We start from the raw sequence: 12265 nt of genomic DNA, 5'->3' as shown, positions 1-12265 counted from the left end.
GTTGGTAAATGATTTCAGCAAAGTAGCAGGATAGAAAATCAACACACAAAAATCAGTAGCATTTCTATTCTCCAACAGTGAACATACAGAAAGAGAAATCTAGAAAGTTTGCCCATTTACAATAGCCACCAAAAAAATAAAATACTTAGGAATTGAGTTAACCAAGGATGTGAAAAATCTGTATAATGAGAACTACCAACCACTGCTGAGAGAAATTAGAGAGGATACAAGAAATGGAAAGATATCCCATGCTCTTGGATTGGAAGAGTCAACATTGTGAAAATGTCCATACTACCCAAAATGATATAAAAATTCAAAATTCCAAGGACATTTTTATCAGAAATGGAAAGAACTATCCTCACATTTATATGGAAGAACTAAAGACCATGCATAGCCAAAGCAATGCTGAGCAAAAAAAAATTAAAAAATAAAATAAAACTGGAGGCATACCACTACCTGATTTTAAACAGTACTCCAAAGCTATAATAACCAAAACAGCATGGTACTGGCATAAAAACAGACACACTGATCAGTGGAATAGAATAGAAAATCCAAAAATCAGCCCAGTCACCTATAGCCATCTTATCTTTGACAAAGGCACCAAGCATATACACTGTGGAAGAGACTGCCTCTTCAGCAAATTGTGCTGGGATAACTGGATATCAATATGCAGGAGAATGAATCTAGACCCACACCTCTCACCATATACTAAAATCAAATCAAAATGGATTAAAGAATGAAATATACACTGTGAAACACTAATACTTCTTAAAGAAAACTTAGGAGAAACATTTCAGGAGGTACGACTGGACACAGACTTCATGTTTATGACCCCAAAAGCATGGGCAACCAAAGGAAAAATAATCAAATGGGATTATATCAAACTAAAAAGCTTATGCACAGCAAAGGTAACAGTCAACAGTGTGGGAAAAAAAAAAAAAACCTACAGAATGGGAGAAAATATTTGCAAGCTATGCATCAGAAAAAAGATTAATATCCAGAATATACAAAGAGCTGAAACACCTTTACTGCAAAAATAAATAAATAAGTAAAATAATAATAATAATAATAATAAATAAAAATAAAAAATAAAAATAAAATAAAATAAAAAATGTGCAAAGATGCTGAATAGACATTTCTCAAAGGAAGACATACAAATGGCCAATAGGTATATGGAAAAATGCTCAACATTATTAATCATCAGGGAAATGAAAATTAAAACCTCTTTGAGATATCAGCTCACTCCAATCCGACTGGCTATCATAAAAAAAGATAGAGAATAACAAATGCTGGCAAGGATGTGGAGAAATAGGAACCCTTCTGCACTGCTGGTGGGACTGTAAATTAGTACAGGCACTATGGAAAACAGTATGGAGGTTCCTAAAACAACTACAGATAGAACTACCATACTCAGCCATAAAAAAGAATGAAACTCTACCATTTACCGCAACATGGATGAGCCCGAGGAAAATTATCCTAAGTGAAACAACCCAGGTACAGAAAGAGAAATACCACATATTCTCACTCATAACTAGGAAAACTAGGAGCTGACTCTGTAAATAAACAGATAAGCAATAAAGAGAGACAGAGAGAGAGAGAAAGAAAGAAACAACAATCACAGTAATATGTTGAACTTTTTAGAAAGAGAGAAAAGAACCCTGGTTTCTAGAGGAGGAAAATGGGAGGGGAGGAGGAAGGAGAGGGGACTAAAGAGTTATTGGTTAATGGACACAGAATGATTGCATATTGTAATGATGAATAAGTTAACTATCCTGTTCTATTGTACACAATTATTGAAAATCAACTTTGTACCCCACAAGTATATATAATAAATTATCTTAAAAAAATAAAATATAATAAAGGATCAGTGCAAATCACTGCACATATAGATTTAAAAAAATAGAAATTGATTAGCTGGGCTGTACTCTAGAGAATATTTGATTCAAACTAGATGTCACCAGTTACTCAAGTCCTTATTTTATGTAACTGCATATCATTTGATTATTTCTTTTTTTTTTTTTTTTTTTTTTTTTTTTGTGACCGGCACTCAGCCAGTGAGTGCACCAGTCATTCCTATATAGGATCCGAACCCGCGGCGGGAGCGTTGCTGCGCTCCTAGCGCAGCACGCTACCGAGTGCGCCACGGGCTCGGCCGATCATTTGATTATTTCTGAAAAAAAAGGTTTGGAAAGAAATGGTTACATCTCCTATTTGGTATTTGTCATCTTTTGCCCGAAACACCTCCCATCAACTTTGGTTTTGATATCAATGCCTTTTTATGCTTCTTCAGTGCTTCCTAGCTTGCTTTTCTTCTTAATTATGGCTCTTCTTTTTCACATTTCTCAAGACATTTATAACAAGGCTGATACGCAATTATTGGTGTTAACAAAGCTTTTTGAAGACTGATGCAAGGAAATAAGATTCATGGAGACCATAATAATAATAATAATAAAACATTTAAAAATTAAATATCAGAGTTTCCTCCTCCTGGTATAATGGAGCAAGACAGATAAAATGCGTGCGTGCGCACACACACACACGCACGCACACAGCAACACAAAATCATATAAGACATCAGAGACCAATTATCATGACCAATAATTGGGGGACAATGATCTTGATAAGGAGGAAAATGTATTTATTTGACTCCTTCATTTCTCACTACTTTCCCCTTCTGGAAGATAAAAACTCCTAGCATCGATATTGAGACTAAAAAGAAGCAGCAGCTTAGAGCTGTGGCAGTCTCACTACCCTGGGCACAAAATAATTGGAGCTCAGAACTACCAAAAAATCAAAACATGAAGGTACATGATATTGGAGAGGAAACTGATGAAAAGTGAGCTTTGTATTCTGTGTGCATTTTCACCTTTTGAGGTATTTGCCAAATTTCATGCTGCACAAATACCCAGGTAAGACACAGAGAAAAGGCTGTTATGTACAATATTTTTGGATCGTATGACATGCTATTGCTATATAAATTCTCCCCAAATTGATCTCTAAATTCAATGCAATCACAATATCACCTAGATTTTGTTTGTGGAAATTGGCAAGCTGGATTTAAATGTACTTGAAAATATAAAGGGCTAACAAGAGTCAAGGCTAGATTGAAGATGAAGAGCAACGTTGAAGATCTCACACTACCAGATGTAAAGATGTACTATAAAGCTTCAGTAAGTAAAAGTATAATATTGGCTCAGAGATAAACAGACCAATTGAACAGAATAGAGAATCTAGAACAGGCTCAGGCTTACGTAATTACGTTGTTTAAGACGAAGTGCCACTGCAATGCAATGGGGAAGAGATGTTCTTCTTGATAAATGGTGTTGGATCAATTGGGCGTACATATGGAGGACAAATGAAATCTCACCCCTACCTCCCATCATGCACGAAATCAATTCCAGGTGTATCGTGATCCTAAAAGTCAAAGTTAAAACAGTAGTGCTTCCAGAAGATATTATAAAATAATACCATCACAATTTTTTAGCAGGCAATATTTTCTTTAAAACCAGTATAAAAATACAAATCAGAAAAAAAGTGATTGATAAATTGCCTTATTGAAATTAAAAACTTCTATTTATAAAGACATTTTGAAGAGTGAAAAGGCAAGCCACAAAACAGAAGATATTGGCAATATGTAAATCCAATATAGACTCATATCCAGACATATCAAATATTTCTATAAATAAACAAAGGAAGAATTGATAACCAAAATTAAAATTTAGATAAAATATGTAAACAGGGAATTAAAAAAAGAGGATATTATGGACTGAATGTTTGTATTCCCCTGCAAATTCATATGTTAAATTCCTAACTCTCAATGTGACTGTATTTGGAGATAGGGTCTCTAAGGAGGTAATTAAGGTTAAATGAGGCCAAAAGTGTGGGGCCCTGATCCAATAGGATTAATGTCCTTATAAGAAGAGACACTAGAGAGCTCACCTTCTCTCTTTCTTTCTCTGCCAGGTAAGGATGCAGCAAGAAGGTGGCCCTCTATATGCCAGGAGGAGAACCCTCACCAGAACCTGACCCTGGACTTCCAGCCTTCAGAACCATGAGAAAACAAATTTCTATTGTTTATGCCACCCAGTCAGTGGTATTTTGTTATGGCAGTCCACGTAGACTAATACAGAGGATATCCAGATGGCCAGTAAGCATACAGAAACATGCTGGGTATCTTTAGTCATGAGTGAGATGCAAATTTAAAATACAGTGAGATACCATTGCAAACGGATGATAATGTGAGAAAAAAATGACAATACAATATGTTAAAAAGGGATGTGAGTCAACTATAATTTTTGACCGTTGCTGGTGGGATTGTAAATTGGTTCAACCACTTTAGAAGAGTGTTTTTTAGTGTCTATTAAAGCTGAAAATATATACCCAAGTTAAATGAGTGTATATTTCCACCCAAATACATGAAGCTTGAATGCAACATATTTTAAGAAAAAAGTGATTTACTTTTAAGGTACTATTACGAAGGTAATGTATCCTGTGTATAATGCCCTAGTATTATGGTTATCAATAGGTTAGCATAAACCAGGTTTTACCACATTTTATTTATTCATCAATTGTCATATTTATAGACCTTCAAAGCTATGGTCCTGATTTATATAACTTACAGAATCACCTCAAAAATGGGTGAATTTGAGCAACATGTATATGAACACGTGGGCCTGGAAGAGTTAAATAATAATACACAGCAAAGCAAGAAGTGGATAAAGATCCAGGTGAGTTGTCACTTAAGATTTTCTAGGCTTTACAAGATGAGAAGAAACATAATGTGGCTCAGAGAGGCCCTTGAGAAGACACATAAGGTGACTCAGAGAGAAGTGAAAGAAGTCGGGCAACATTATTAGAGGCTTCATCTCCTTGGTTGCTCTATCACCACACACAGGGCAGCGGTGGTTAAGAAGTCTATGTTTTTAAGCACACTGAGAGAAGCTTCATCATCCTTAGGGACACATTCACATTTACATTGGTTACAGGACTGATATATAAAAATAGAGTTTTAATTATTAGCTTAAAATAAATTATTATCATAGAAACTGAAAAGCTCGAACACAAGGGAAGCCATATTATTATAACAGGGTGGACTGGTTGAAGCCAAACAAAGAAATTTCTTATACCTAATGCTTGATTGCTCAAGCTAAGACATCCATATACACATAAATTACAGTTGTAAAGATATTGTCAATGGAGGAAAATTCTTAATTGATATTTTTCTTTACCCTCAACAGTGCTTAAATATGCTCTACCAATAAATGCCTCAATAATCTCTCTCTCTCTGTCTTTCTCTCTCTCTGTCATTTCATACTTTCATGTCAAACTAAATCCCCTTTGGACTGACTCTCTTTAAATACATTAATATATTCAAACATGTTAAAGTCAAGTTTTGCAAACAGGATATGCCTGTCTCTTTGAGGTGACTTGTCCAATCAATTATGAGCTGAGTGCTCGCTATCTAAAGGGTAAAAAACACAATAGCTCATTTCCAAATTTATTGACTGTGTAGTAAGAGGTAGAAAATTGAATTTTATTTAACAAATATCATAAGAGAGAAATTAACAGACATATAAAAGAGCATAAGGAAGTTAGATTCCTTCCTGTGGTCCAAGATGGAGAATGAAAAATGTGCCCAAACCAGAAAAGATAGAAAACTCAAAATACAGGAAAAGGAAGAAGGAAGAAATTTGATGTAGCAATTTCTGTGAGCAGACAAAGCTGAAAGATTGCTTAGAAAATTACTTGGGTGGCAGAGTGGATATAGATAATAATGGATGCCTCTTATGGGACCCTTATAGTTAAGTTACATTAGGCCTACCTGGATAATACAAAATACTCTTCCTATCTCAAGGTCCTTAACTTAGTTACACCTACAAAGTCCCTTTTACTAGGTAAAGTAATATATTGACAAGTTTCTGGGATTAGAACATGAACATCTTTGAGGTGAGGGACATTATTATGTCTACCACAGGGAGTATCTCCCAGTACACTTATCAGTTGTGGAAAATTATTTTCTTTTACATATATTTCCTGAGCACTTACTAGGTGCATCGTTTCTAATAGACGGCAACTGGTAATAATGAAGATGCTTCCCCTGCAGTCAAGAAGCTAAACATCGATTGGTAAAATAAAGTGAATTTTGTACTTCTGAACTTTTTTTAGTGTGTGGGTTGTGCAGTTATCTTGTTTACATCAGAGTCCTATTTGTTGGTAATAATAATATTTGATACCACATTTGTTTGTATTCATTATACAAATATCAGTGCACTCTAGCCAAAGACCACCAGGAACATAACTATAATTGAACAAATTGGGTTTATCACTCATTTCAGTGTGGGAAAACACACAACATGAGAAATGGGTGGCATCTCAGTAAGAGAATCTTAGAATGGACTTATTATATAATTTAGGTTATGGTTAGGAAATCTTAGAGAATGCCTAAGAAAATAGAGACTCACTCTAGATTGGGTGCTGTGAGTATGCTAAGGCAATTCTATTATTGGGTATTTCAAAACATCTATAGAGAGGGCAGACTAGGGTAGAGATAAAGCTGTAATAGGCAAAGAAGCAACAGTCATTCATATTAGCCAGGAGAGGGCGGTATTTGGTATTTTGTGGATGGCACAGTAACCTTATTTATATCTCACTTTATCATGGTCTCAGAGTGACCTTGTCTGATGTTGATGTTCTGTGAGATTGTTTGTATTCAACAAGAGAACAGTCTAACACTGCAAGCAGCAGCAGGACCAAGCAACCATCTCTGTTCAGGTTTTGAATGCATGCTGCACCACCATCTCTCTGCATCATCTTCGTGTTGACAACCTTTCTCATGTGCTTTAAACCTGAAACCACATAAGCCTTACAACCTCACTCTGATGAACATGCCCTTTAAAAGCTAAGCTGGAGTTGTTTTCCTTGTCTCCACATCACAATATGAGAGAATGCGGGACCTACAACAGGGAGTCTGTGCCTTCAAGATTGCCCTGATGACACTCATGCCTTAATTTCTTTTCTTTTCTTTCTTTCTTTCTTCTTCTTTTTTTTTTTTTTTTTTTTTTTTTGGTAATAACACAAGGAAGACAAAATTAAAAGCTACTCAGTGCAGTCTATCATAATTATTAATGTTAGCACTCTAAACTATGGCTTCATGTCCTCAAAATAATTTTTTCTGAAACAGTAGTAATTTCAATATCCCACTTTAAGTATGTTTAGAGTTTTGGAAGAGTAGCAGCGAAAGATTGCCACATTCTAGGTGTCAACAAAGCGTCCAATGCTTTTTCATTGTACCCAGCAAAAGATCAGTATTTTTTTGTTTATGTTTTGTTTGATCATGTTTTAAATAACCATTATGCATATTCCTCACAGCTGGATAATTTTGAATAGAATAATACTCAATTTATTTTTACTAGAGAAAGAAACATACAAACTACGAACCTGTATTAGTCCATTCTCAGTTGCTATAACAGAATACCTGATACTAGGTAATATATAAAGAACAGAGGTTTATTTGGCTTACGATTCTGGGACAGGAATAACACATCCAAACTCTATCAAAAGCTATCCTTAAATTATTGCTAGATTTAACAAGCATATAGTTACTGTCAAATTACTATAAACGTTTCTAAAGTTTTATTCTCAATTTCCTACTTAATTGTGGATCTGTAAAAAAAAAAATTCACAGATCTCCATACTTTGTGGTACTCTCTGATACCATATTTAAGTGCTGGGTTTTTAATGTTTATAGCATTAGAATTTGTTAGTACTATATGAGAGATAAAAAATGTAACCCCAGATTTTTTAAAATAAGACCACTGAAATAGGTGATAATGAAGAGAAAACTGACGTTCTTGCTCTGGGACTTGGAAGATTCAAAAGCAAAGAGAGCCGTTTAATGAATGGAATAGGAGAGCCTCATAGTCCAGAAGGAATGAATATTAATTGGTTTATGCTGTATATTTAGAAAAATAACATAGGAGAGTGCTGTTATTTATAGTTTAAAAAATGATAGTAAGAATCAGTGAATTGTAGAATTGAGGTTTTTTTTGTTTTTTTTTTTAATACCACCTGTAGAGGTCAACAGCAAAGCTAAATAGAACTGTGATTCATTTTTGCTACATTCCAGAAAACTATTCTTGCTACTGTGAGTGAGATCACCCTTCATTTGCCTTTATCCCTACCGTACCATTGCTGATGCATCATCAAGTCCCGCTGAGATGGCTGCCTAATAATGCCTCAGATCTGTAATAGTTTCTTTTATATTCCTGGAACATCCAATAGGGCCTGGCACATATTAAGTGTTAAGTAAATATTTCTTGAATGGTCAAATGAATGAATGCTCTCCAATGTGTGCCATAATGTCATATTTTTTTTCCTTGTCTTTGTGATTTTGAACAGAATTTTCTCTTTGTCTATAATGCGTTTTCTTTCTAAAATTCTTGAAGACAGGATCCACCCACATGGGAGAACTTCTCTGAACTCTTTCCCAAAATCCCCAGAAAAAGGCCTTCTTAACTATGCTCTGAACCAAATGTATTATTTAATTGTAATTATTTGCATATTACTATATATTACACAATATACTAAATGATTATGAGGACAGAAATTACATCATTATTCTAACCATCTTTCCCAGTGCCTAGCACAGGGCCTGAAAATCCTAAGCAATCAATAAAATGTATTATATGAATGAATAACTGACTTACTCAGTGAGATCAAGAGAAACTATAAAATGATTTTAGCTCCATTTATTAGACATAGCATTTTTGTATTTTGCTTCCCTACTTTGTGTAAAGCTTTTTTTTCCATAAAGGCTAGTAGTCATAATTTTTAATTTAATTGATAATAATCATACTAGAATTCCCTACCTCAATCCTTTTGTCATGCTGTCATTTGTTTGATTGTTTCCTTATTGTTCAGAAACATGGAAGAACTTAATCAAACACACAAAATGTTCTTTCATTAATATTTTAAAATATGCAATCTTCTCTTCTGGAAATAATTACGAAGGCTACTTTGTCTACTGTGATGTTTTCCATGTTCTGGGATGCTCTTTAAAATACCAAAGATTTCTTTGCCTCTTTACTGACACCAATTTTATCAGAAGAATTTTATCATTGGGGGCACACTCAACTGATCCCTAATCTGTGTCAAGGTTATTCCCCTTAGGATAATTGCCCAGTACTTAACTTTTGCATTTGACCCTCATACAAGAGCATATTCAAAAGGATTCCAACTTTACTGAAGTAATAGATTGAATCATTTCATAATTCTCTGCTATTCGGATAGTAAAGTAGTTGCGCAACAAAATGTAATCTCTTTCCAGTTTCATCTTAGTCTTTACAATATCAACAGATAAAGCTTTTATGAAGATCACTTATATAATGTCACACCTTTTGTGGCAATTAGTTCCACTGATTTAAAGTTCTAAATTCTATACTCCCATTTTAACACCTGCTGAATAGATTAACAGAATCACAGTATTCTGATTTACTCCAGATATTTTACTATAAATTTTAGTAGGAAAAAACCCTATTTTTATAATACATTGCTGGGCCACTTTTATCACCAAGTCACACATTTGTAGTTCTTGGTTTAATTTTTCTTTAGAGTACTCTTTTAAATTAATGTTGAAGCAACTTAATCTATTTTGATATATGGCCAACCTACAAAATGCAAAAATATCAGTTAAAAATAGTTCTTATACTTCTTTATTAATGTGCCTATTCAGCAAATACATTGTGAGGAGTGACTATGGAACATGCTCAGGTTTTAGTCTGGAGATTCAGTATGGAAAAACAAACAAAGAAACAAACAAGTTTCTTACCTTGGGCTTTATATTCCGGTAGATAAAGATAAATAATAAAAAGTGAAAACTGCTTAAACAAGATAATTTCTTATCCCTATGAGTTATGTAGTATATACAGGAAGACGTGATAATGACTGGATATTATCTGTATGTAGGGCTTTTAGAGAAGACATCTCTGAAGAGGTGGCCACTAATCTGAGGCCTGAAAGATGAAAAAAGGCAGCTACAAAAAAGAAAAACTTTTCCAAGTAGAGGAAACCAATGCATGAAAAGGCTCTAAGGAGGGGATCTCCTTAGCATATTCAAGAAACATCAACAAATACAGTCTGACTGGGGTGTAGTAAGCTGGGGATGCAGTGAAAAGAGTATATGAATTGATGTCTCTGATTTGGCAAGAACCAGATCACATAGGGACTAAGAGTTAGAAGGGAAGTCAAGGTATGATTTTAAGCAAGGGGATGACACAATTGGATTTATGTTTTTAAAAACTGCTTATACTGCTGTAAGGGGAATGGATTTTAAGGGGTGGAAGCAGGAATTGCGATGATATAATATTATGGCAATAGTCCAGGAATAAAATGGTCATCTGGACTAGGAGAGATTTGGACTGATTTGAGACAGATGCTGGAAGTAGAATAGGCAGCATTCACAGATGGATTAATTTACTGGGTGAATAAAATGTAAGCATAAAAAAGACTGCTAAATTTTTGACTTGAGCAATTAAAGAATCATGCCTCTTACTGGCACATGTAGTTTGGGGGAGTATAGAGGATATCTGTTATTTTTTCCTGTTCAGCTTCCATTCCCGCTTCTAAATATTTTCATTGGGAATTCTCCCACCTCCTCCTCTATCATTGTTTTTGTGAAACTACCTGAAATTTCCAGCTCCAGATATATATAGCATGCAAGCCTGGCTGATCAGAATTTTCAAATCTTCCATCAAAGTGATTGACTTAGATATAACTACTGGCCTAGTCAAATGCAACCCTGAGACTTTAAGTTGTACTATTGGAAAAAAGATGTTCTTTTTCCAGAGCAATTGGTAAGATAATCAGATTTTAGGTTGGAATATCTGAAGGTTACCATACTCAGACAACATGCCAGAGAATGAGGTCAATGCAGAGGCAAACCAGGCCAAGTGGTAGAGCAAGAAACCAAGTCCTGATGGTGTTTTTAACCCTCTAAGTTCCCAAACCTGAAGCCAAGTTTACTCCAAGGCCTTTCAGTTATCTGCCCTTAAAATTAGTTTTCATGAGCTTGAGCCCATTTGAGTTGGGTTTGTCTCCCACGTAAGCAAGAGTTCTTACTCATATGGTGAGAAATATGTTTTAGGTATATTAAGTTGGAAATGCTTATTTAGGTTTTCTAGATTAAAATTCAGGATACCAAGTAAAATCTAAATTTCAGAAAATGATTTTTTTAAAGAATATATCCCAAATATTGCTAAATCTGGCAGGCCTATGCCTATTAGATATCCATGTGGAGACTTCAAGTGGACATTTGTATGTAGAGGCCTGGTACTCAAGCAAGAGGTCCAGGATTTTGATGTATATTTGGAAGTTGTCACAATAGTGACACAACTTGGTAAACAAGACAGATAGACTTGAGAGAGTGTCCAGTGCTAAACCTGATGACAACCTGCTCTATCAAGTTGAGGTCTAGTGGACCAGGAAGAATACATAAAGGGTTGGGTAGGAACAGCCAGTGAAGTTAGAAATCAAGCATCAAGGAAAGAAAGGTAGAAATCAGTTTCAAAACAGGATTCATCAACATCTTCAACAAAGATCAGTACACTTCCTTGTCAAAATCATGGGCACCTTTTCCACCATATCACTTAACCTACTGCCTTTTCAACACTTCCATCATTTTCTTAAATTATTCAGATGCCCAGGCCTCTTTGACCATTATTAGAGAATTCTGAAATCTTACCCCTTCACTGTAGGTGCTGAGATGTGCCCTCTCTGCTACCTTTGACATTTGGGGACCTAAAAATCCCTTTTCTGTTTGTATCAAACAGCTCGAGACATTAAAGTTTTAAAGTTAAAGAAAAGTTAGAATAGATATATGCGGTGACTAATTAGTAATTCAAGGTGCTCTGTTCAAGGGTGAAAACAGAAACAAACACTCTAGTGAACAGCTGCTCATGATCAGAATGTTACTAACATTTCAGGACCTGCTGACCTCTTTTTTGTCTTCCACCTCACTAAGTATGACTTGTCTTTCACCTTCACGCCCTTTCTCCAGGAAGCCACCAGTCAACCTCTTTGTCTTTCCCTAGTATCTTCATTTCTTCCTTTACCTCCTCCCTTAATTAATAGTGGAATTGAAGTATATTATGGAAAGAGTTTTTCTTTGTTTTGTGATCATCTTTTACTTTTAACCAGACTATTATTATAAAGTAATAAAAACTTGTAGACAAAAAGAAAAAGAATAAAGACAGTTCATAAAAGACAAAAA

This window comes from Cynocephalus volans, chromosome X (genome assembly GCF_027409185.1).
Source record: "Cynocephalus volans isolate mCynVol1 chromosome X, mCynVol1.pri, whole genome shotgun sequence".
Taxonomy (NCBI): domain Eukaryota; kingdom Metazoa; phylum Chordata; class Mammalia; order Dermoptera; family Cynocephalidae; genus Cynocephalus; species Cynocephalus volans.
This window is presented reverse-complemented; position numbering follows the sequence as displayed.